The sequence below is a fragment of the Mesocricetus auratus genome, unplaced genomic scaffold (genome assembly GCF_017639785.1).
Source record: "Mesocricetus auratus isolate SY011 unplaced genomic scaffold, BCM_Maur_2.0 Super-Scaffold_100030, whole genome shotgun sequence".
NCBI lineage: Eukaryota > Metazoa > Chordata > Mammalia > Rodentia > Cricetidae > Mesocricetus > Mesocricetus auratus.
The window spans coordinates 16,106,973-16,132,201 of record NW_024429211.1 but is presented as its reverse complement, the minus strand read 5'-3'; the positions used below and the strand labels follow the sequence as shown (position 1 = coordinate 16,132,201).

At 40.2% G+C, this 25,229-nt stretch overlaps 1 pseudogene; it reads left to right on the top strand.

Moving 5' to 3' along the window:
- The first annotated feature begins 3,990 nt into the window (after nucleotides 1-3,990).
- LOC121134806 overlaps nucleotides 3,991-25,229 on the top strand; it is a 31,513-nt pseudogene continuing 10,274 nt past the window's right edge.

The following is a 25,229-nucleotide window of genomic DNA, read 5'->3' as shown; positions in this document are numbered from 1 at the left end:
GAACTCAAAGAGATCCATCAACAGTGCCCCAAATCTTAATGGTTCCTACATTTCTCAAAAGCCAAATTCCAAAGTCCCTCTGAGATCAATGTCTGTGAGTCTCCCTGAATAATAAAATACAGGATACTTCCTTCTGAGATGCTGTGGTAGAGAAATAATTGCCATTCTTTAAGGCAGAACAAGAAAATAAATGACATAAGCAAAACTAATATGTATATATACATATATATATTATTTTAAATTTAAATTAGAAACAAGGTTGCTTCACATGTCAATTCCAGGTCCCTCTCTGTTTCCCTCCCTTCCCCACGTGCCCACCCACGAACCCCCCCAATATTCCCTAATTTCCCCAGGGAGGGTGAGGCCCTCCATGGGGGTGTCCATAGTCTGTCATTTCAACCAGGGCAGGGCTTAGACACACTCCCAAGCGTTCAGGGGGAGAGTGCATCTCTCATTGTTGGATGAGAGTCCAAAGTCCTTTTTTATACCCAGGGTAAATACTGATCTACTACCCAAGGGTCAATAGATTACCTAGGCCTCCTCACTGACACCCACATTCATGGGGTCTTGATCAGTCCCATGCTGGATTCCCAGACGTATTCTTTTTATGTCACCTTTCAAACACTACTAGAGGTCACATGAGAGTCCAGGACCAAGGTCCCTAGGAAGAGTAATTAGGATTCACACCTCAAAAGACCCACAGATACTCCCAAATCTATCATCCTGAATAAACAAGTGCCCACTAATTGGTCGACAAAGTCAAACCACATTGAAAACACAGCATTCTTCCATGGAAGTAACTCAAGATGCCTGTGATTTGAAGAATGAAAGGTTAAAGCATAGAACATGTTTAGAATTCAGAGCATTTATACTGGAAAAAATAAGATTAACAGATTTTATGGAGTAGGTTATAGTAACTGGTACACATGCTGAAATCTGTGGTTCATGAGGTGGGTGGGCCAACACTTATGTGTACAGATGATATAAAACAAAAATAACATTTCTGTTCAGAGGTGCTGGTTTTAACCCCAAATATGGTAGGAGAAAGCCCACTGACCTAAATCATCATGACCAAATAAATTTAAAAAACAATTAAAGCAAGCATTTTGACTTATGTACAAGGACTGCAGCTCCCTTGATTAGGAAACAACCCAATGGGTAAACAAAGATATTTACTGAAGGTAGCAATCGCTTACAGGAGCAGCACTCTGCCCTCCAAAGTTAGCCACCCTCCAAGAGAGGTTCCTTCTTTTATATCCTGAATCTTACAACATGCATAAGACTAAGTCTGAACTGCATGTACCTGGTCTCTCTGTACACCTGCTAAGATGGGGTTCAAGAATTGAGCATTGTATGTGAAAAAGACAAGGCTTTTATTGATGAGGGGTGTCCTTTTGTATGCCATGAATATATATTTCTCTTATTGGTTGATTAATAAATGCTGATTGGCCAGCAGCCACTCAAGATGTATAGATAGGGCTACCAGACTAGGAGAATCCTGGGAAGAGGAAGGCAGTGAGGAGCCACCAGAAGGATGCCATGTAGCAGTAGAGAGAGCAAGAAGGACAGGCATCACTGGTAAGCCAAGACAAAGTGAAGATACATCGTTTAATTGAAAAGGTTTAATAATTTAGAGAGAGGTAGCCAATAAGAAGCCTGATCTTTGAATGGATGGCATTAGAAGAAACCATTCTGAATGAAGTAACCTAGTCACAAAACACAAACATGGTATGTACTCACTCATATATGGATTGTAGACATGAATCAGGGGAGTGACAGCCTACAATACCACTGCCAGAGAGTCTGGGAAACAGGAAGGACCCTAAGGGAGATATGCATGGTACCCAGGAGAAGGTAGAATGTGGCAAGATCTCATGAGTGGATTGCGAGCATGGGGAGAGAGGGGAGAGGGAGCCAGGAAAAAGAGAGGGCGAGAAGAGAAGGGGGCAGTAGGACATCCCAGAACAGGATAGTTGAGTTGGGGGAAGAATAGAGGAGAGCAAGATGAGAGGTATCATAAAAGAGGGAGTCATTCTAGGTTTGAGAGCTGATCTCTAACTAGTGAGTTTTACAGAGATATACAAGAATGATGCCAGCTGGAAAACTAAGCAATAGTGGAGAGACTACCTTAAATGGCCCTCCCTGATACTGATTTTGATGACTATCTTATATACCATCCTAGAACCTCCATCCAGTGACAGACAGAAGCAGAGGCAGACACCCACAGCTAAACATTGAACTGAATTACTGAAACCCAGTGACAGGGAGGGAGAAGTGATGAGCAAAGGGATTTAGACTGGGGTGTTGAAACCCAGAGAAGCAGCTGACCTGAACAAGGGATAGCTCTTGGACCCCAGACTGATGGCTGAGAGGCCAACATGGGACTGATCCAGATCCACTGAATGTGGTGTCAGTGAGGAAGCCTAGGCAATTTATGGGGTTTTGGGTAGTAGATCAGTATATCTCCCTGGCACACAAATGAATTTAGGGCACTCATCCCACAATGTGGGATGCTCTGTCAATCTAGATACTTGGGAGATGTCCTGGGTCCTCCCCAGAACAAAATGACAGACTCTAGAGATCTCCCATGGAGGGCCTTACCCTCCTTGGAGAATGGAGTTGGGTTTGGGTGGGGGACTGAGGGGACTAGTGGGGGAAGCAGGTGTGGAGTGGAGGAAGAGGAAGCTGGGACTGACATAGTAACCAAGCTTGTTTCTAATTTAAATATATAATAACATTGTTAAAAGTAGTGCACTGCAGTTGAACAGGAGAGAAATCACAGGAATGTTGATATCAATGGTCATTACTAAAGAATATTTACTGGGAATTGTCTCCAGCATAAAATTACTCAACTAAAATCAACTAATAAATCAAAGAAGAAAAGCCTTAAAAAAGAAGCCTGATCTTAATATAAGCCTATGTGTGTTTATTAGAGACTAAGGTGCTGCAGGATCAGGTGGGACAGAAATCTCCATCTACATATTATTGAGCTTGGGTATATGGGGTTTCCAAATAGTGGAAACATCAAGGATATAAGATCAGAACATAACATGTAGTTGAAACAAGGTAATAACAACAGGTAGTCATAACAAGATAATCATAGGTGGTCATGAGACCTTTTGAAACAGCAATAGTTTTCCAAGATAGCTATAACCAAAGACGTGATTACCATTTCTGAAACAGTCAGTATAGAAATATTTGTTCTTATGGTATTTAAATCCAATCCTTGAGAATCAGAGGTTTAATCATAAACAGGACTGAACCTAGTTTATCTTTACTATAACTTGGCCTTGAAGATTAAGACAGAGGCAGCCTGTTCTTCATTAGTAATAAAAGTATGAAAATAGGTGAGAGTTGGAACATAGGCCATCTTCAGAGCATTTAAAAGGATTGCCAGCTTGAATGTTATTTGCAGGCAAACCACACTGAGTTCACCACTGCTGTGCAGGAAGTACCAGAGTGTCAAAATATCACCTTTCGGAGCCCTGCAAGGCAGCATGGTCTACTTATGCTTCAGTTATACAGTTACACACCCCAGAATGGCACTCTTTGATGTTTCTGGTTGTGGGACTTGCTCCAGAATGGAGAGAACAACAATTATTTACAGGAAGGGATGGTAGAGTTGATATGTGAGGCATGACATTATTTGGATTCAGTTATTCTTCACATAACTGAAGCTGATACTACTTGATGTTATAAATTATGATGGAAATTGGTCCCTAAATGAGGGGAGAATAATTATTGGACACAGGTAGACCTAAAAGGATGGAATGGGAGAGGCAAATATGAGAATGGAGATGGGGCAGTTGCCAAGAAACATCTTAGTAGGCATCAGGACTCAAAGTTTTCTGGTGCGTGACTTGTTTCCAGTATAAATACTAGGAGTCAGAAAGTCTACTCAACATTTTTATAAGTCTCTCCTGGGTCAGACACATTTCCTCAGTTCCTGAAGGAAAATCCCAATTTCAGAACAAGGAAGCCAAGACTAGAATGAAAGAGCCTTCTTCATCCTTGGACAGCTCTCCACCTCTATGCCTGAAAATGGAAGAAAGGTAAGGGTATATTCCAAGAATGTTCAGAGATGCACTATCATGTGTTTTCTCTGAGTTCACAACCCCATGTTGCTACTACAAAATGCTACATGCAGGGTACAGTACATTCTCCGGGGAAGACATGACAAAGAAGCTTCCTTTTGAAGTGCAGACATCTCTGGCTTAAACAGACTTTTCTTACTTTCCTAAAATCATTCATGTTCATGTCTGTTGTTTCCTTAAGGAATAAGATTATGTGGAACCCTGCACAACATGTTCATTGTTTGTTCTTTCTCAAAGCTGATCTGCTGTGTTTATGTGTCGCATTCAAGAAGAAAAAAGATGGTAATAAATTGAATAACAGAATAATAACACAATAGGTTTTTATTTACAAAAGCCAAGGTCTTAGAGACCAAGGAAATACATGGAGAATAATGATGAAGCAAGAGAGGGAAGGAAGTTGTCCACCCCTTGCCTCTGACAATCATCAGCAGGAACTGGTACTGGAGAAGGAGAGATGGGGTAGGGGAGGGAAGGAAGAGAGTTCATAATTATAGGTCAGTAGTAAGAGGGGACAGCTAGATGCCTAGAGAAGCACCGATATTGTCAACAAAAACCTGACCAGGAGAGGGGTAGAAATCAAAATTCTCAAACACTTTTCCTTTTGCTCTCTTGTGTCTTTGGAATGTCACCAACTGTCATTACTAAAAAGAAACTCAGAGAGAAGAACATCTCTCAGGGGTGAGATAAGGCTCTTCTGCAAGACATCAGCAAGCAGAAAGGTGGAAGGGAAAACTTCCTCACTTGCAAGTCTTTAGGTTATCTGTCATCAGATCATTTCTCCCTTCATCTCCATTAGAGTTATTTTTGTCTTGTTTGTATTGTATTCCTCTACTGCTGCTTTTCGGGAGACTCATCAATTTTGATTAAAAAATAACAAGGTTAGACTGAGATCTATGTGGGAAAATGTCCTTATTTACTACAGCATGAAAGTGGCTAATCAAATACAGAATCGTAGAATCCTCTACCAGGAGAGCTGTTGTGTATAGATTGGCACCTCATCTGACAAAAGAACTGCAGCTTTGCTGGTCGTCAGGTCTAAGGGGGTAACAGCATCTGTGGTCAAGGACTTTCAGCCACATCAGCATGTCAGTGAAGAGGAGACACATAGAGTAGTAGAATGGTGTTCCTTTAGAAGTCCTCTCACATTTCCCCACACATCTCTGAATATCCAGTTTCTCATCATGTGTTTGTCATCTGATTCAATCAAAATGCAAAGAGGTGTCCCTTTTAATTTAAAATTCAGATAATTCATTAAGAGAGAAATTAATGGACTTGGTTTCTCTGGCAGTCTATAAATGTCTTGAAGGTCTCTCAACCTTGGGATCATAACGAGATTTTTTTGCTATATTCTCAAAAATGGGGGAAAGTGGAACAGAGAACATAGAAAAACATCAGAAGATATGCAGAGAGAAGAATTCAAGGATATGATTCCAAAGGAAACCCCTTTTGAAATTTAGCCATGCTTCCCCTCAAGGGAAAACATCACAGCAAATATCATTTAAGGAAAGCATGTCTACAGGCTTCAGGTGAACACTACCATTGCTTCTTTTAAGATGACTGTAGCTGATGTCCACCATCTCCAGTGTCATCTCCATTTGACTTCTCTCCTGCTCATTCACAGGATTTTTAGCTTGGAATTTTATTTAACAACAATTGTGACTGCAATCTTGCTTATAGTGTGGGTAAGTATTCTGTGCTTTTCCATTATTCACTTCTAATTGTCACAGGGTGTATTGGTCTACACAAGTTTGTCAGTGAGGTAATCCTTTCCTGGGATTAGTTTATAAAGTAACTGTGGTACAAGCATGATAACATGAATTCCCAACTCTGGAATAATACAGGCATGATAAGGCATGTCCATCATTTCAGTGCTCTAGATGCAGAAACCAGAGGGTCCTTGGTCTGCTGTTGAGTCTGTGACCTACATGCTCAGTGAGAAACCCTGTCTCTAAATGTAAAGTATTGATCTATCAAATAAAAGTTGATATCTGCCCATAACTTCAAAACACCTGTACATGCTGGGCATTGGTGGCGCACGCCTTTAATCCCAGCACTCGGGAGGCAGAGGCAGGCGGATCTCTGTGAGATCGAGTCCAGGCTGGACCGACAGCCTCCAAAACAATACAGACAAACCCTGTCTCGAAAAACCAAAAAGAAAACAAAAAAAAACACAAAACAAAAAACACCTGGACACACACACACACACAAAGACACACACACACACACACACACACCTTCACTGTTACTAAAAGTTTTTGGAATTCACACTTTCACACTGACAGATAATCAATCATTCATCCTTTTATGCTACAATTCCATCCACAGAAAACTGGTAAAAAAAAAGAAAAAATCAGGTGACAATATAGGTAAGCTTTTAAAGAATAGATTCATTTAGTCCGCATATGAGGTCATCCTGTTCCTCTACTCATTAGAATCTACTTGCGACTACTTATCCACCATGGTTTGCATTTCAATTGCTGCACCTTCTCAGCCTCTCTTCAATCTGCACAGAAGGCTTTTGTCCTCATAGAAAACTCTTCACTTCCTATCATCTTCTGGAAGAGACTATGGAGAGAAGGCTCGTGTTATATTAAGTCTTTCCTTCTCATTTCTCTGCACTCCAATTAGCAGACTGTGCCATGTTCCAGTTCCCTCTCTACAGCAGTACTCAGACCTCATCTTTCTTTCTTCTCCCTCCTTCCTCTGCTGAGCATGTCAGAAACATATCCATCCAGATGATTATCTATGCTGTGTTGGGTCTTTAGCTCAGTGACCTGCTTTTGATGGATGTCAGTGATTTGTCCATGAATGAATATCTTCCGAATATACTCAGGGCTCTTGACAAAAAGAGTTAGGAGTGCAGCCCCCAGAATGGGAAAAATATTCACTAATTCCACATCTGACAGAGAGTTGATCTCCAAAATTTACAAAGAACACAAGAAGCAAGTCTCCAAAACACCAAAGGATCCAATTAAAAAGTAGGCTGCAGAACTAAATAGAGAGTTTTCAATAGAGGAGTCTAAAATGACTGAGAGGCACTTGAGAAAATGCTCAACATCCTTAGCCATCTGGGAAATGCAAATCAAAACAACTCTGAGATACCATCTCACTCCTGGCAGAATGGTTAAAATAAAAAACACCAATGAAAATTTATGCTGGAGAGGATGTGGTGAAAGGGGGACACTCCTCCATTTCTGGTGGGAGTGCCAACTGGTTCAGCCACTTTGGAAATCAGTATGGAGATTCCTCAGAAAAATGGGAATAAACCTACCACAAGACCCAGCAACTCCAATCTTAGGCATATATCCAAAAGATGCCCACTCATACAACAAGGATGTCTGTTCCACTATGTTCATAGCAGCATTATTTGTAATAGCCAGAACTTGGAAGCAACCTAGATGTCTCTCAACTGAAGAGTGGATAGAGAAAATGTGGTACATTTAAACAATTGAGTACTATTCAGCAGAAAAAAAATGGAATCCTGAGATTTGCAGGCAAATGGATGACATTACAAGAAACCATCCTGAGTGAAGTAACAGTCACAAAAAGAGAAACTCTCATATATGGATTTTAGAGATATATCTGGGGAGTGCCAGCCTACAATCCCATGGCCAGAGACTCTGGGAAACTGAAACTTCATTCAGTGGCTGATGGAAGAAGAAGCAGACTCCCTCGGTTAAGTACTGAGCTGAACTCAAGAAAGCCAGTAACAGAGAGGGAGGACTGATGACCAAAGGGATTAAGACTGGGCTGGTTTAACCCCCAGAAACAGATGACCAGACAAAGGTTAACTCTTGATTCCCAGGCATCAGCCTGGGAATCCAGCATGGGACTGGTCAAGACCCCCTGAATGTGGATGTCAGTGAGGAGGCCTAGGTAATCTATTGAGCCTTGGGCAGCAGATCAGTACTCATCCCGAGTATACACACGGACTTTGGACTCCCATCCAATCATGTGAGATGCACTCTCACCCTGAACTCTTGGGGGAGGGTCTAGGCCCTGCCCTGCATGAAATGACAGACTATGGACACCCCCATGGAGGGCCTTAGTCTCCCTGGGGAAATTTGGGGATAATGGGGGGTTGGGGGGAGGGCACAGGAGGAGGGGAGGGAAAGGGAGAGGGACCTGGAACTGACTTGTGAAGCAACCTTGTTTCTAATCTAAATTTAAACTGAAAAATAAATAAATAAATAAATTACAAATAAAAAAATAAATAAAAAATAAAAGATCAAACTTGAAAAAAGAGTTAGGAATATTAAGAATCTTTTTATTTTTTAATGGAATTTATTTTAAGTGGCTGTAACTAAATGGACATGAAAAATAGATTTGCTCTATGACCATTTGTTCAACACTTCCTGTGGTCTGTGGTACAATGTAGATTTAAGACAAGTGTGGATGGGACCTCCATTTATCATCTGAGCAGAAAGTCAAGGTTTGAATTTGATGGCTTTCTCCTTACCAATTCTCTAATTATGACTCCTATGCATTTCGATCAATCTTCTTAATGGCGCCAATCATTTGTGTGTGGTCAGGTTTTGCCATAACTTAGACCAGCATGGCGTAGTAACTTTTCTTTATTAGCACAGCATAACTAATCAACTACTTCCTTTTAATGTATGATTGGATTTAATGAAACCATAGTTCAAACAAATGAAGTTCTATTGCTGACCCTAAAATGGGACCTAGGTCTAAGGAGACCATTTAATACAGCAATTGAATGAATTCTTTTCTGCATTCTGCTTTTATTGACAAATTAGATATCTCATTCAGCAAGCCTAAGAGTAAAATTGTGAGAGTGTGTTTGTGGGATGCTGGCTGACTGGGAGGATATCTCACAACTGGGAAGATGACCAACCGGTGTGTTTCCCGGCTCTGATCTCATTGTTAAAGGAAAACCACAATGTTCTCTGTCCTGATTTGTATAAATGGTTCACACACAAATGATTACTTTTTCTTTTAAAATATTATTAAACCAGGACAACTTCTTGCTACCTTCACATTCAAAATAGTGTCAAAATTATTACAGTTTTGTCATGTGAATGACAGACAATCAAGTGTGAAGGTTTTCCTTTTTTCTTTAAATATAAAGAAGCTTGTTTAACAGGCCAATCCCAGTTCCCTTTCCTTCTCCTCTCCCCTGTCCCCAACTAAACCCCTAACTGGCAGGGGAAGTCCTTTTGTGTATATGTTGATGAATTAGGCACTGTTGGCGAATAGGGAAGCAAGATAAGTGGGACTAGGAGTCTAGGAGGATTCTGGGAAATGTAGCAAAGAGTGTAGAATCACCATGTAATCCTGGGAAGAGAGGATATATGAGGCTGTGTCCTTCTTAAGATATGACCTTATAAATAAATAACTGTGTTTGTATGTATGCATGCATGTATGTATGTATGTATGTATGTATGTATGCATGTATGTAAGTGTTACTACTTAAGGTGGAACTAGCCAATGAGAAACCGTGGATATTGGCCAACAGCATTGTAACTAATAGAGTTTCTGTGTGTCATTTGGGACACACACAGCTCTGAAACCAGGTTGGTGTACAGAATGCTCACATCAGATAATCATATTTCTTCTTTGGGGATATTCTGTTCAAATCTGTAATCCATTTTTGACTGCGTTTATATTTTTGGTGTTTTCTACTTTGAGTTCTTTATGTTTTATAGACACCAGTCTTCTCTGTGTATAGCTGGCTAATTTAATGGTTTTACTTCAGTAAGGTTTTTTTCCTGTCTTCTATAAGTTCATTCAGGTATTAATTAAAACCCTCTTCAAATTCCTTGAATTCCTGAACATGCTTGTAATTTTTCTTTTGAATCCTGTGTCTTGACTTTCATCTAAATTATATTTGCTTGGGATACATGCTCCAGGATTCATGATCTTTAGGAGAAACATACTGTTTTTATTTTTCATATTGTAATTTTATGATGGGACTTGAACCTCTGGAGTTTGGTTCTTGGTTATATCTTTTGGTATATGTTTTACTCACCATTTTGGAGTCCCCAGATAGACTATGAACTACGTACTTTGGGGGAATACCAAAGAAACAAAGTTTGGCAGGGGCAGTCCTCTTTCAGGAGTCTGTGAGTACCTACAGAGAAGGTCAAGGCAGTCTATTTAGCTGGAGAGCTAGTGTATTCCTAAGAAGATATAAACAAGGCTGTGACAATTGACTGGAAGTTACACATTCTCTCAGAATGTAGAACATTGCATTTCAGTGCTTTTCCAGATCTAGGATTTTTAGAGAGGACTCTGTTATTTTCTGATAGGTTTTTCTTTATTGGTAAGCTGACACATGTTCCTTCATCCTTGAACATCTACATTCTTTATGTTTCATCTACTCCTGATGCCATTATATTTTGTTATGTAGCCCCTTTCTTTTCATGTACACTTGAATGGCCACCATTGTTGGATTGTCCTTTTGTTTTTGTAGTTGAAGAAAAGTTCATAATGCTATAACATCATGGAATTAATCTTCTGTGCTTTAGTCTGCATCTCAGACTATCCTTCGCAGGAAGTTGAGACCTTTTTCTATTTTCCCTTCATTTCTTCCCTCTTTCCTTCCATTTTTGTACACGTTTCCTTTCTTTTCCTTCAGTCAAAGCTTTTCTGGAACTAACTGAGTAGCTTTAACTCAAGGAATTCTTCTAGAGACAGCCTCTAGTCTGATATTTCACAAGTAAGTGGCCATGGTGGTAGATGGCTTCCATTGTACTCTGTTTTCCCCCGTAGGTGTGTCTGTGTCCCAATCCCTCTTTTTACCACAGTTTTTACTTCTTTCCTCTTTTTAATCTTTCTGAAAATTTGCTTTTTTATTCTTTCTTTTGTTTTTGTTCTTTGATTACATTTTTTTAGAAAAGAGCTTGATTCACATATCAATCCCAGTTCCCTCTCTGTCCCCTTCTCCCTCACCCTCCACAACATCGCCCCTAGCCTCCCACCCTATCCCTACTTACTTCCATATAGAAGATATCCAGAGTCTGTCACTTTGCTCAGGACAGGGTCCAGGCACTCCCCTAAGAGTCCAGGCTGAGAGAGAGCATCCCTCTTTGTGTTATAAACACATGAATCCATTTGTATGCCAGGGATAAATACTGATCTACTGCCCAGTGCCCCATAGGTTGCCAAGGCCTCCTCACTGACTTTCACAATCAGGGGGTCTGGATTAGTCCCATGGTGGCCTCCCAGTTGTTGTTCTGGAGTCCAAGAGCTCCTCCTGGTTCATGTCAGCTATCTTTTATGGTTTTGGCAGCCCATACTTAGCCCATTTGCTCATCATTCTTCTCTCTCTGTTACTGGGTTCCAGGAGTTCAGTTCAGTGTTTAGCTGTGAGTGTTTGCCTCTGCTTCTATCAGTCACTGCATGAAGATTCTAGGATGGCATATAAGGTAATCGTCAAGTTCATTATTGGAATGGACATTTAAGGTAGTCTCTCCACTATTGCTTAACTTGCCAGTTGGTGTCATCCTTGTAGATCGCTAGAGGTCTCACTGGTGCCAGATATCTCTTCAAACATATGACTCCCTCTATTATGGTATTTCTGATCATGTTCTCCCCCTATTATGCCCCCAACTCAGCCTTCCGGTTCCCCCATGACATACTCTCTATTCCTCTTCTTACCCTCTCTTCTTCCCTTGACCCACTCCCCCAAAACCCCCACCATATTCCCAATCTTTTCAGGAGATCTTGCCTCATTCCTCTTTTCTGGGGTATCATGCATATCTCTCTTAGGTTCCTTCCTGTTTCACAGACTCTCAGTCAGTGGAATTGCAGACTGGCAGGTTGTGGTGGCTTTTTTATTCTTTAAGAAAATTAGAAGTTCAGTTAACTTCAAATCAATGCTCAAACTCTGTACTGAAACTCTTTTAGGTCATAAATACAGTCATTTACTTTATATTCTGGTGTTGGAGAATGACAAAAGCCATCATTAACCATCCCACAACACAATTCTTTCAAACACACTAGAATTATTTTCTTTCTTTTATATGTGTTTTGTGGTACTACCTTACTCTAAAGTGTTTGCAAAAACACTTAATTTAAATTTGTAGCTTCTATTGGGATTATGAAAATTCATTTATTCAATGAAAAGTCTCATTTTCTCTATATTTCTCAATGGAGAGATAGATAGTTATGATGTAGTAGCAGACAACATATAAGTGCATAATATCCCCAAAGGCCTTCCTGCTTTCTAGTTTCAAACCTGAAATACAGACAGGGTCACATTAGCCTGAAGGTTTGGTTCTTTTCATACCGGTCTAACTATAACTTTTCATTCCCATAATTACTCTCATTCATGATTTCCTATTTTCCCAGTTGTTAGCTTCCCTTGCCAGGACTGAGAGCAGCTGTGAGTCATGATTCTGGCTCCTTAGTTTCCGCACCAGAGAAGAACCTTTTTTTCTTCTCTGTGACCCTCGTAGAACTTACTTATTTTCCTTCTATTTTTAAATTTAAATTTAAACTAGAAAAAAGTTTGCTTCACATATCAATCCCAAGTCCCTCTCTCTTTCACTCCCATCCTCCCATGCTTTCCCACCAAGCCCTCCAATACACCCTCATTTCCCCAGGGAGGGTGAGGCCCTCCATGGGGTTGTCCATAATCTATCATTTCATCCAGGCCAGGGCCTAGAACCTCCCCCAAGAGTCCAGGGTGGGAGTGCATCTCTCATTGTGGGATGGGCACGCAAAATCCATTTGTACACCAAGGATAAATACTGATGTACTATCCAAGGCCCCATAGATTACCTAGGCCACCTCACTGACACATTCAAGAGCTAACCCTTGTTCAGGTCAGCATTTTCTGGGGATTAAACAACCCAGTCTAAACCTCTTTGCTCATCAGTCCTCCCTCTCAGTCACTGGGTTTTCTTGACTTCAGCTCAGTGGGAGTCTGCCTCTGTTTCCATCAGTGATTGGATGCAGGTTCTGTTTCCCAGACTCTCTGGCAATGGGATTGTAGGCTGGCACTTCCCAGATCAATGTCTAAAATCCATATATGTGAGAATATATACCATGTTTGTCTTTTTGTGACTGTGATCACTCAGGATGGTATCCTCTAGTGCCATCCATTTGAAGGCAAATTTCAGGATCCCATTGTTTTTTTCTGTTGAGTAGTACTCCATTGTGTAAATGTGCTATATTTTCTCTATCCACTCATCACTTGTGGGGCATCAAGGTTGCTTCTAGGTTCTGGCTATTACAAATAATTCTGCTATGAACATAGTGGAACAGACATCCTTGTTGTATGAATGTGCATCTTTTGGGTATATGCCTAAGTGTGGAATTGATGGGTCTTGTAGTAGGCTGATTCCCATATTTTTGAGGAATCTCCATACTGATTTCCAAAGTGGCTGTATGAGTCAGCACTCCCACCAGCAATAGAGGACTGTTCCTCTTCCTCCACATCCTCTCCTGCATAAAATGTTGTTTGTGTTTTTGATTTTAGCCAGTCTGACAGGAGTAAGATGGTATCTCAGAGTTGTTTTGATTTGCATTTCCCTGATGCCTAGGGATGTTGAGCATTTTCTCAAGTGCCTCTCAGCCATTTTAGACTCCTCTATTGAGAATTCTCTATTTAGTTCTGTAGCCCATTTTTAAATTGGATCCTTTGGTGTTTTGGAGACTTGTTTCTTGAGTTCTTTGTAAATTTTGGAGATCAGCCCTTTGTCAGATATGGGGTTACTGAATATCTTTTCTCATTTTGGGGGCTGCCCTTTTGTCTTGCTGACTGTGTCCTTTGCCTTACAGAAGCTTCTCAGTTTCAGGAGGTCCCATTTATTAGTTGTTGACCTCAGTGTCTGTGCTACTGGTGTTATGTTCAGGAATCAGTCTCCTGTACCAATTCATTCAAGGGTACTACCCACTTTCTCTTCTAAGAAAGTCAGTGTGGTTAGAGTTATATTGAGGTCGTTGATCCATTGGACTTAAGTTTAGTGCATGGCTAAAGACATGGATCTATCTTCAGTCTGCTACATGCCAGCATCCAGTTATGCCAGCACCATTTGTTGAAGATGCTTTCTATTTTCCATTGTAAAAATTTAGCTTCTGTGTTCATCCAGTGTTCATACATGTGTGGGTTAATATCATGGTTATCAATACGATTTGGTAAGTTTGGATATACATTAGTCTATCTTGTTGATTTTCTCATAGAACCGACTCTGTGTTGTATTGATTCTTGTATTGTTTTTATAGTTTCTACTTTACTGATTTCAGGCATCTTCTCCTCCTGGGTGAATTTGCTTCTTTGTATTCTAGAGCTTTCAGGTGTGCTGCTAATTCTCTAGTTTAACCATTCTCTGGTTTCTTCATGTGGGTACTTAGTGATATGAACTTTCCTCGTAGCACTGCTTTCAAAGTGTTCCACAGGTTTTGGTATGTTGTGTCTTCATTCTCATTGAATACTAGGATGTTTTAATTTCTTTTTTACTTCTTATTTGATGCAGGAATTGTGTAATTGTGCATTATTCAATTTCCATGAGTTTGTAGAGTTTCTGCAATTTGTGATTTTGTTGAATTCTAATTTTAATGCATGGTGCTCTGATAAGATGAATGTAGTTATTCCAATTTTTTGTACCTGCAGAGGTTTGGTATGTTGCCAAGTATGTGGTCAATTTTTGAGAAGGTTCCATGTGGCATTGAGAAGAACGTATATTCTTTATTATTAGGATGGAATGTTTCTGTCTCATATTCCTTTCTAATGGTGAGAGTGGGATGTTGAAGTCTCCCACTATAAGTGTGTGGGGCTTTATACACGATTTGAGTTTTAGTAATATCTTTTTTACCAACGTGGGTGCCTTTGTATTTGGGGCACAGATGTTCAGATTTGAAACTTCATCTTGGTGGATTTCTCCTTTGATGAGTATGAAATTACCCCCTTCATCTCTTTTGATTGATTTTAGTTTGAAGTCCAAATTGTTAGATATTAGGATTGCTAACCCGGCTTGCATCTTGGGTCCATTTGATTGGAAAAATTTTTCTCAACCTTTAACTTTGAGGTAATGTCTGTCTTTGAGGATGAGGTGTGTTTCTTGTATACAGGAGAAGGATGGGTTCCGTCTTCGAATCCATTTTGTTAGCCTGTGCCTTTTTATGGGCGGTTAAGACCATTAATATGGAGGGATATAAATAATCATTGATTGTTCATTCTTCTTTGATTTGGAATGGTTGTTTTTGGTGGAAATATGTGAAGAATTACACCCCGTTTTTCTTTTGACTGTTGGTAAGGTGGGGTTATCTAAAGCTTAAGTTATTCTGGTTGTACTTAACTTCCTTGGGTTGTTATTTTCCTTCCAGAACTTTCTGTTGGGCTGGGTTAGTGGATACGCATTGCTTGAATCTAGTTTTGTCATGTAATATCTTGTTTTCTCCATCTATGGTCCTCTATGGTGGTTAGAGGACCATAGTTCCCTTCAGTGGGTGCAAGCAAATCCAATACTCTGGCAGTTCTCCTCTTCCTGATCCTAGTCCTGGTCCTGTGGTTGGAGAATAAGACTGGGAATCTGAGGATTTTAGGCTCCCACCAGGAGGGGAGACTTAGCGGCTGTCTCCAGGCACTGGAACATGGGCCCAGAAACAAAAAACAAATTGCCTGGTCCCATGGGTGGAGAAGACCAGGAAACTGTGGAGCATAGGCTCCCATCAGGCAGGGAGGCTCAGCGGCAGTCCCCAGGCAGTCCTTAGGCACTGGAAGGCAGGTCCGGATACAGTGCCTGGTTTACCTGGTCCCGTAGGTGGAAAAGAAGATCAGGAATCTGGAGTGCATAGGCTCCTGCCAGGAGGGGTGGCTCAGTGGTGATCCCCAGGCAGTCCGCAGGTGCTGGAATGAGAAGAACCATCTTAAGATAGAATTTTGGGTTTACATTTCTGTTTCTTTTTGACAAAACTCCAGACACTCAGTGCCTGTACTGGGCTAACAGGTATTCTCATATCAGTACAGGACATGGGTTGTAGAAAGCACAAATAAATACAAATTGGATTTAAATTAAACCTCTGGATATATTGGTTTATTTTCTATCCTCAATCCACTTTGTCTTCCTTATGAAACAGCTCAGTTGTTATCACAAAAGGGTGGTCCTGGGAATCAAATGTACACAGCATGAGCTCATGTCTTTTTATTTTTTTTGATCCAGGAACACTACTGGAGATTTCCTAAGCAAGGATTTCATTGTTTCAACCTGGGAGACTCCCATCACAGCACAAAATGGAAACACCTATACAGATTATAGCTATTGTGACATCATGTTCCAAGTCATGTTTTTTCTTTGCTTCATTGTAATCTTTGGGGGAATGGCAGCAAATGCCATGGTCCTATGTTTTCGGGCTTCGGCTTGCATAGGAACACCTTCTCTGTCTACATCCACAACTTGGATGTGGCAGACTTCCTCTCCCTGTCCTTTGAGTCTGTACTTTTCCTTCTTTTTATCAGTCACACTTTCTATGACATTTCCATCCACATCACTTATTTTTCTGATGATGTGTTAAAATTTGCTTACTTTTGTGGGCTGTACATTCTTAGTGCCATTAGCATTGAACGCTGCCTGTCTGTCATGTGGCCCATCTGGTATCGCTGCCAAAGCCCAAGGCACACATCAGCTGTCATGTGTGCATTGCTTTGGGCTCTGTCTCTGCTGTTGACTGTCCTGGATATGATGGCACATGGTTTACTGTTTAGTAGTTTTGACATGTTTTGGAGTCAGACATTTGATTTCATCATTGCCTCATGGACAATTGTTTTATTTGTGGTTCTCTGTGAGTCCAATCTTACATAGAGCTGTATGTGACCCTTGTACACACTGTGTTGTTTTTCCTAATCTTTGGTCTTCCTTTGGGGATCTACTGTCACCTCTACACATGGATTGGGAATTTCTACTATGTTCAAATTTGTCACGAGACTGTGATACTATTCCTATCCTGCGTTAACAGCAGTGCCAACCCCATCATTTACTTGTTGGCGCCATTAGACAACGAAGGTTCCAGAGGAAGTCTCTGAAGCTGTTTCTGCAGAGAGTCCTGCAGGAAACTCCGGAGGAGGAGGAGGAGGAAGGTGGGGAAAGGGGTTCTTCAGGAGAGCCACAAGAACTGGATACTATCTAGCACACCAGCTGGGAGATGCTGTCATGAAAGAGAAAAACTTTTGAGAGAGAAATTTTCCTTATGTGTGGACTGTCTTCTCAATATTTTTTGAGTTTGTCACCCTACCTTAATCAGTTAAAACATCATTTTTGCGAATGTTGAGTGACACAGACTATTTTGTACAAACACTGACTGCAGCATTTCTAGAGCTGTCTTACTCAGGGCTTCATCACATCCTTTTGATGGTGCTCCTTGTAAGTGCTCTGGGGCCAAGGACTGCTCCTACTCTTCCAAACCCTCCTTCTTTGGAAGATTAAAGGAATTACAGAAAAGGGTTGAATGTCTTTAATCACTAAATTTATAGTGGTTAAATGAATTTTATGGTTTGCAAAACTTCCTCTTTGAAAAGCATTTTTTCTTCAGGCTTTCAAGAGTTAAATATATAGAAACTACAATCCCAATTATTAATAGTTGGAGCTGCAGTCTTTCTTATGCAAATTGTTTAGTAAATAGATGTACATTCTCAAGAGTTATCTGTGGTAAATCTCTTATGGTCAGGTGGAGTCCTTACTTTCATGTTTACTGTGTCTGCCATTTTCTGAATTCAAAGAGTCAGGTCAGGTTTTGTAATGAGATCCATCATCATCCATGCACACTGAAAGGTAGAGGGAGACTGTCCTCTGTGGTTGCCTTCACAGTGCCTTGCTTACCTTTCCATAGTCATTTGTCTTCCTCTATTACCTTTGCCATGCTTCCCCTCTCTCTGTCTAGTCCCTTAAGACAAATTTCCAACAAGGTTCTTTACATTAGATTCCCCTGAAACCATAGCAGTTATAAATTTACGCCCACATTAAGCCCACAGCATTTACTTCTTGAACTATGCTTATTTTAGTAACGTGTTCTATAAAATAGAATTTCAATTTTAAAGCTGAAGTATGTGATAGTGTCAACTGAATTAGAAATCAGACAGCATAATATGAAATCAAAGGAAACAAATAAACAACTTTTCTTAAGTGTTTGAGGCTACAGGCTGTGGAAGCAATCAAGACACAGAACTATCTCTTGCCTCTGGGCATTGACATTTCCTCTTCAGTCCTAACTCTGACTCTGAGGACATTACTGTCCATATTTCTGTTCTGAACTAAAATTTAGAGTATAAGTTGGAAGACTGTAACCTGAAGATTGGTATACACATGGAGGAATGATTGTTTCAGTTGAACACACTAATATATACACCATCTTTGTAAATATTCAATATTTTCCTTGTGGCAAAACCTTCATATTTAGCAAAATTTATCTATGCAACAAACCATTTCAGTTTACAGTCCACACATGGCAAAGCTCTTTGTGAATGATTGAGTGGCGAGAACTCACTGGTGGAGATACATCATGAAGGGGATGCACTTTAAGGTTTCGAAAGTCTGTTTTATTCCCAGCCTCTGTCTGTCTCATTCTTGTGGATCAAATGTATGCAGGCAGCTAATGCTTCAATGACATGCCTGTGTGTTTGCTGGCCCACCCCCACGGTCTCTGACATGATGGTCATGGACTCAAACCCTCTAGAATTACAAGTCCCCAAATTAAATGTTTTCTTTTGAAAGTTGCCTTGTTCATGGTGTCTCATTACAGCAACTAAAAGTAAACTAGGACAGTCATTTCATCTTACGTTTATGTTACTCAGTATTATTGACCTATGTATCTTTTTCTCTCCCTTGCCATAAGACTTGTTAGCTGTTACCATATTGTCATTCTGTGTATACAGACTCTTTAATATACACTCCACTTACTACTTTTGTGAAATGTTTATCCTTACATTCATCTTATATACCATAGCATAATGCACATTAAATTACCCATAGTATAGCAAATGACCAGGACTCCTTGCTCTTAAGACTTGAGTAAGCATTTTCTGTATGTTTCTGCTGCAATTTCATCACCAGTTCTTCCAATGTTCCTTGTCTGGGTCACTCCTCTGCCTTGAATATTGTAAATTATTATTCAATAAACATGTAATACATACCTTTTGTGTAGAATGATATTTACTTGTGCATCACTTAATTTTAAAAAAATTACTTCATATGTAAATACACATCTGATCGCAAATTTCCTATAATTTCCTATCATTTTATATTATTCTTTCAAATTTTGAGATTATCATAATATCCCTTCCCTTTTCTCTCTCCAAATCTTCCCATATCTCCCTTCTTTCTTCCTTTCACATTGCCAGTCTGTTTTTATCAGTAATTGTTGTTACATACATACATATACATTTATTACTAAATACAATGTGCCTTGTCTATATGATACTTGTTTTCACAGTTGACAGTTTTGTATTGGATAACCAGCTGGTGTTCTATTTCTAGGGGAAGATCATTTCTCCCATTCTCATCATTCCTTATTTGAATGTAGTTTCTTGCATTGGGTCGAGGATGTGTGGCCATATTCCCATCTAGTTTGGCATTTGTATTATTGCTGTCTTTGTTCAGCTCATGTTGAAACAGTTGTGTTGGTAAGAATATTTGGATGTAACTTTTGATATTAACTGGAGACACAATCTCCCAGCAAATTTCTAGAACCTTCTGCTTTTAAAATTTTTCTGCCAACTGCCTCACCTGTTCTACAATGATATCAATACCTTAGGTGCACAAGTTCCATTATAGATGTATCTATTAGGACTCCACAATTGCATTTTGATTGACTTTGGTTTTGTGTATTTGTCTCTGTCTGTTGAAAGGAGAAGTCTCTTTGGTGAGGGTGGAGTATAGACCCATCAGTGGGTATAAGATAAAAATCTGGTTTAGTTCTCAGGGACGAGCATTCTTTATTTAGTTTCTGAATGAATATGCATATTTAATTGCATAATCACATGTATAGATTATTATTGAAAACTACATTGCTCTTATGTGTTTGGGACCTTTCACTCATTTATGTTTGTATTTGTGGGTATTGAGCACAGGTCCTCGGGCAAAATGAGCTACATTCTCATCCTTATTCAATAGTTTGATCTTTTGCATTTCAAGTTTCTTTGCTTTTCTTTGGCTTAATTGAATACTTTTTCATAAATACATTTCATTTTCTGTCCTGGCATGACATTCTTCACAATATTTATTTATGGCTGATTCAGGGACAGAGACTCTCACATGCAGCCTGATGACTAAAGCTTTACTTCTATATTCCACAAGGTAGCAGTGGAGAATTAACTCATGAGAGTACTTTTATGACCTACACGGTTTAACGGTAGGCATCAAGCCACATGCTAGATTAAAGAAAGCCTGAGTAGTTTGCTCATTTGTCCACAGGCTAAACTTTAAGAATCACAGTGTTTCAAAAGAAGACATATTTTGAGATGTATGGTGGTTTCAAAGATAATGGCCCCTTGGGAACACCACACAAGTCACAGTTCTCATAGCTGTGTAATGGGTAAATTATCACATGCATCCAAGTCACTGAAGCTATTATTGAACCTACTCTAGACCTTGAGATGTCAGCAGTATCACTGTAGGCTACGTCTCAGATTCTCTAATGCACAGAGGCTGGAATCTGTGGTTACAGCCACGAACAGCAGACAAGTCTAGACTTTATAGGACATTGAGTTTGATGAAAGGGACATGAGCAAAATCCACATTCATAAATAGAAATACAATGCATTTACTGCTGGCAATAAAAAGACAAAATTGACTCGAGAAAGGATAGATCTCATGGGTTTCCTTCAACTCGTTAACCAGTCACAGTGCAGGACTGGAGGAAGATGCTATGGATAATTCAGCCAGGCTTTCCTTATCTCTGAAAGGGAATGCAACTTCTTTCACTTAGATTCTGCCTGCCATGTTAGTCCTCAGCAGTGTGGATGATTGACAGTTGCCTTTTCTTAAACAAGAAATATCATATGTATCTAGCTGCCAACATCATTTGGCTCTATTCACATTTCATTAACTCATTTGCTTGTGTCCTCTTCCTTGATTTCAGAAATTTCCTTTAAAACACGTTTTGCATTTGATTAACTCACTCATTTTTCCTTTATGTCTCCCTCTCCATGTGAAGTTGGTAAAGATACATAAATACTGGATCTGCAGGACTAACAAAGTGACAGAGCTCCATGGACACAAGTTTATGTCCTGTGGACACGTCTTCTACCCCCTTTCCTTACCAGCAAAATAAGAATATGAACAATAGTTTAGTCATGGGCTCTGAGAAGCACTCATTTAATTTTTAACATTTTATTTATATTAGAAACAAATTTGCTTCGCATGTCAATCCCAGTTCACTCTCCCTCCCCTCTTCCCCCACTCCCCAACCCCTCCAACTCCCCATCCAATCCCCACTTTCCAGGGAGGGTGGGGTCCTTCATGAAGGATCTCCCAAGTCTGCCATATCACGTGGGACAGAGCCTGGGCTGGCCCCATGTGTCCAGGCTGAGAGAGCATCCCTCCATTTGGAATGGGCTCCCAGCATCCATTCAGATGCCAGGAATAAATACTGATTTAATACCCAAGGCGCCAAAGCTTGCTGAAGCCTCCTCAATGATAACCAAATTTAGGGGGTCTGGATATGTCTCATGCTGGTCTCTAAGGCACCAGTCTGGGGTCCATAAGCTACCCCTTGTTCAGGTCAGTCGTTTCAGTGGGTTTCACCTGCCTGATCATGACCCCTTTGCTCATCAGTCCTCCCTCTCTGCAACTTGAGTCTATGAGTTCAGTTCAGTGTTTAGCTGTGGGTGTCTGCCTCTGTTTCCAACAGCCACTGGGTGAATACTCTTGGATGTCTTACAAGGTAGTCATCAATCTCATTATCAGGGAAGTGCATTTAAGGTAGCCTCTTCTCTATTGCTTAGATTGCCAGTTGATGTCATTTTTATAGATCTCTGGAAATTTCATTAATGCCAGATCTTTCCTCAAACCTATAATGACTCCTTCTGTTATGGTATCTCTCATGCTGCTCTCCTCTATGCTTCCCCATGTCAACTTTCCTGATCCCCCATGGCCTCTTCTCACTTTCTCTTTCCCCCCTCACTTTAACCCAGATCCCTGTCTCTACCCCTATGCTCCCAATCCTCTCAGGATATCCGGTCCATTCCCCTTCTCTGGGATACCAGAGAAGGCTGGGATTGTAGGCTGACACACCCCATCTTCATGTCCAAAATCTATATATGAGAGAGTACATAACTGTGTTTGTCTTTTTGTGACTGAAATCCTTATTTCCAAATAGGCTAATTTTTCATTTCCACTAGTTTCCTTAATGAATTCTCCTCCCCAGTATGTACATTGGTAATTAAACTCCACTCAGTACATGTAGGAGAAGCAATGGGTTCGTTTATAATAATGATAAGATCTTAGAGAAAATCATTTAATAATTACTCCTGACATTGTCCAGGATCACACTCATACATTAGCTGTGTTTGCTTAAAACTTCTTCCCCACAATCTCTTAAAACTTCTCAATAGTAGCATAAATATATTTCATTACTAAACAAATTCATAAACATGAACTTAGATCTCTGTAGCACCATAAACAGCTTCTCCATGCTTGGAAGACGTGCTCATAACCAATATGAGCCACATCTGCAAACACAGGGAACTCTTTACATATAACAAGAATTTTGCACTGAAGAAGTCATGAATAGTGATTCTCTTACCCTGATGTCAACCCTATGAAATATAATCCTAAACTTCCAGGCAAGATGTGCCAATTGATGCAACAGCGACATGACTGTTATATATATATGAGTAACCAAGTGCTCCTTGGTTGTGTTTGAGGTCTTTCCAAAATAGAGACCCATGCACTGTCCTGTGAATGAGGGCAAGAACCCATGGTGGAGATCTTGGTTCCTAGGTGGGAGCCTACTGCTGTTTGTTATCTCCTTTGACATTATCAAAACACCTTCAAATATTGATGTTTGTTTACCAACTCAGAAAAAATGCTACTCCCAATATTTCTCTGACAAATCTCTTCAAGTTATTCATAATAAAGAATGATGTAGGGCTCAGGCCTAAACAAGGCATTTTGTTACCCATTTAAGGCTCAGGGAATGTCACAAAGGAAGAAGCTTAAATAACATAAGAACTGGGGATGTGGAGAAAGGCTGTGAAATGCTACCCTATAAGCATGGCATGGTGCTGTCAATCATAAAATCATAGCATTTGTGTCTACTGGAAAGTAGATATGAGAGTGAACTGGCTCAGGGAGAGTCTACTGCTTCCAAGCCTGACCACATGAGTTCCTTTTCAGAGATCCACACATTGGAAGGGCAGAATGGACCACTAAATGATGTTCTCTTTTCAACAGGTGGGCTTTGCATGTGTTCAACACCCCCTCACATACACAAATAAGTAAATATTGAAAAAATATCTGGGCATCTCAAGTAGTTAGAATAAAGGAAAGAAGATCCACATCAAAATCAATAGAAGGGGATAGAGATAAAGATCAGGGAAGACACAAGTAGGTGAAGATTCAAGCACAGCGATGATGAACCAGACAAAAACTTCTTAGATAGGAGAAGCAAAATTAAAAACATTCAGTTATACAGATCTAGAAAAATAGATACAGGACTCAAATGAACAATATCATTAGCACTGATGTCACGGAAACGCAAAAGGTCAGTAGAGACAGTTATGAGAGTGCAGATGCAAAGAGGTTGGCAACTTAACAAAAATGGATGTCCTTGTAACGTAAGCAGTACCCAAGATACATTCATGGAACCACAAAATGACCAGGTTGGATATGTGACTCACCAGTTAAAAGCACACACTGTTCTTGCAGAAGACTCAGTTTGGTTCTAGCATCTACACCAGGCACCTCACAACCACCTATAACTACAGCTGTGGGAATCCAGTGCTCTACCACCACACAGATGCAGATTCACATGCGCAGGTGCACACGCACGCACACACACACAGAATTATACACAAAGTGTACGAATATTTAGAATAGCAATGATACTCAATTCACAATAAAAATTCCAGTGTATAAAAGATCTCTGAACCCCCGTGAGCTTCCATGGACCCAAGTCTGACATCAAGGGAACCAGCATAAGATGGAACCAAGCCCCCTGAATGTCTGTGTCAGTTGAAGGGGGTTAGGGAGTCTATGGGGCCTCTGACAGTGGAAGAAGTATTTATCCCCAGTATGCAATTGGGCTTTGGGAGCCCATTCTCTATGGAGGCATACTCTCTTACCCTAGATACATGGAGGAGGCCCTAGGTCCTGCCCCACATGATGAGGTGGACTTTGATTATCTCCCATGGGAGGCCTCACCCTCCCTGAGGAGGGGACGGGGATGGGATAGGGGTTGTTAGCAGGAATGGGAGGATGGGAGAGGGACCTGGCATTGGTATGTAAAATAAGACTCTTTTAATTTAAAAAAATTAATAAGAAAAGCTGTGAACCATACAGTTCATTGTAGAGTTCCATATAACATTTAAGGAGGCACAGACAAGGGTTCCATGAATAACTACAGGACAAATGCATTTTTAAAATACACTTGGAAAACCTTAAAACAATAATAAACAAAATTCAACAGTCTTTTTTATATTATTCACCACAATATTTGCATTTCACACAGTGCAAAGGGAGTTCATTGTATACTGAGAAGTAAATGCGCTAGAATAGTTTTTGCTTCACTGTAATCTAATACCTTAAACAATAACTGGAAATGAACAGTTTTCTTATTATCATGTTTTGATGATTTGGTCCATGCTTGTTTGGTACTAGGTACCTGAACAAAATGTAATGGAAATGAGAGGACATAGCAGAAGCAAAAAGGCACAGTACAGAGAGTAGGGTGCAGACTATGACTCGAAGGGCAAGACATTCCTTCCAGTGACTTACTTATTCAGTATATTCTGATTTCTAACATTCCTACAATCTCTCCCAAGAAGCTCCAGTATCTGGAGAAGAAGTATTTAAAGCATCTAAATCCATAGAGTGTTTTCCATATTCAAACCTTAACATTAAACTCCTGACCCTAGAGGGTCATTTGCATTTCAGAGTGCTGGATGCATTTAGTTATCTTCATTGCAGGGCCCATGAACTCTCCTCTCAAACTCTGCTTTGATGCTGATGGCCATGT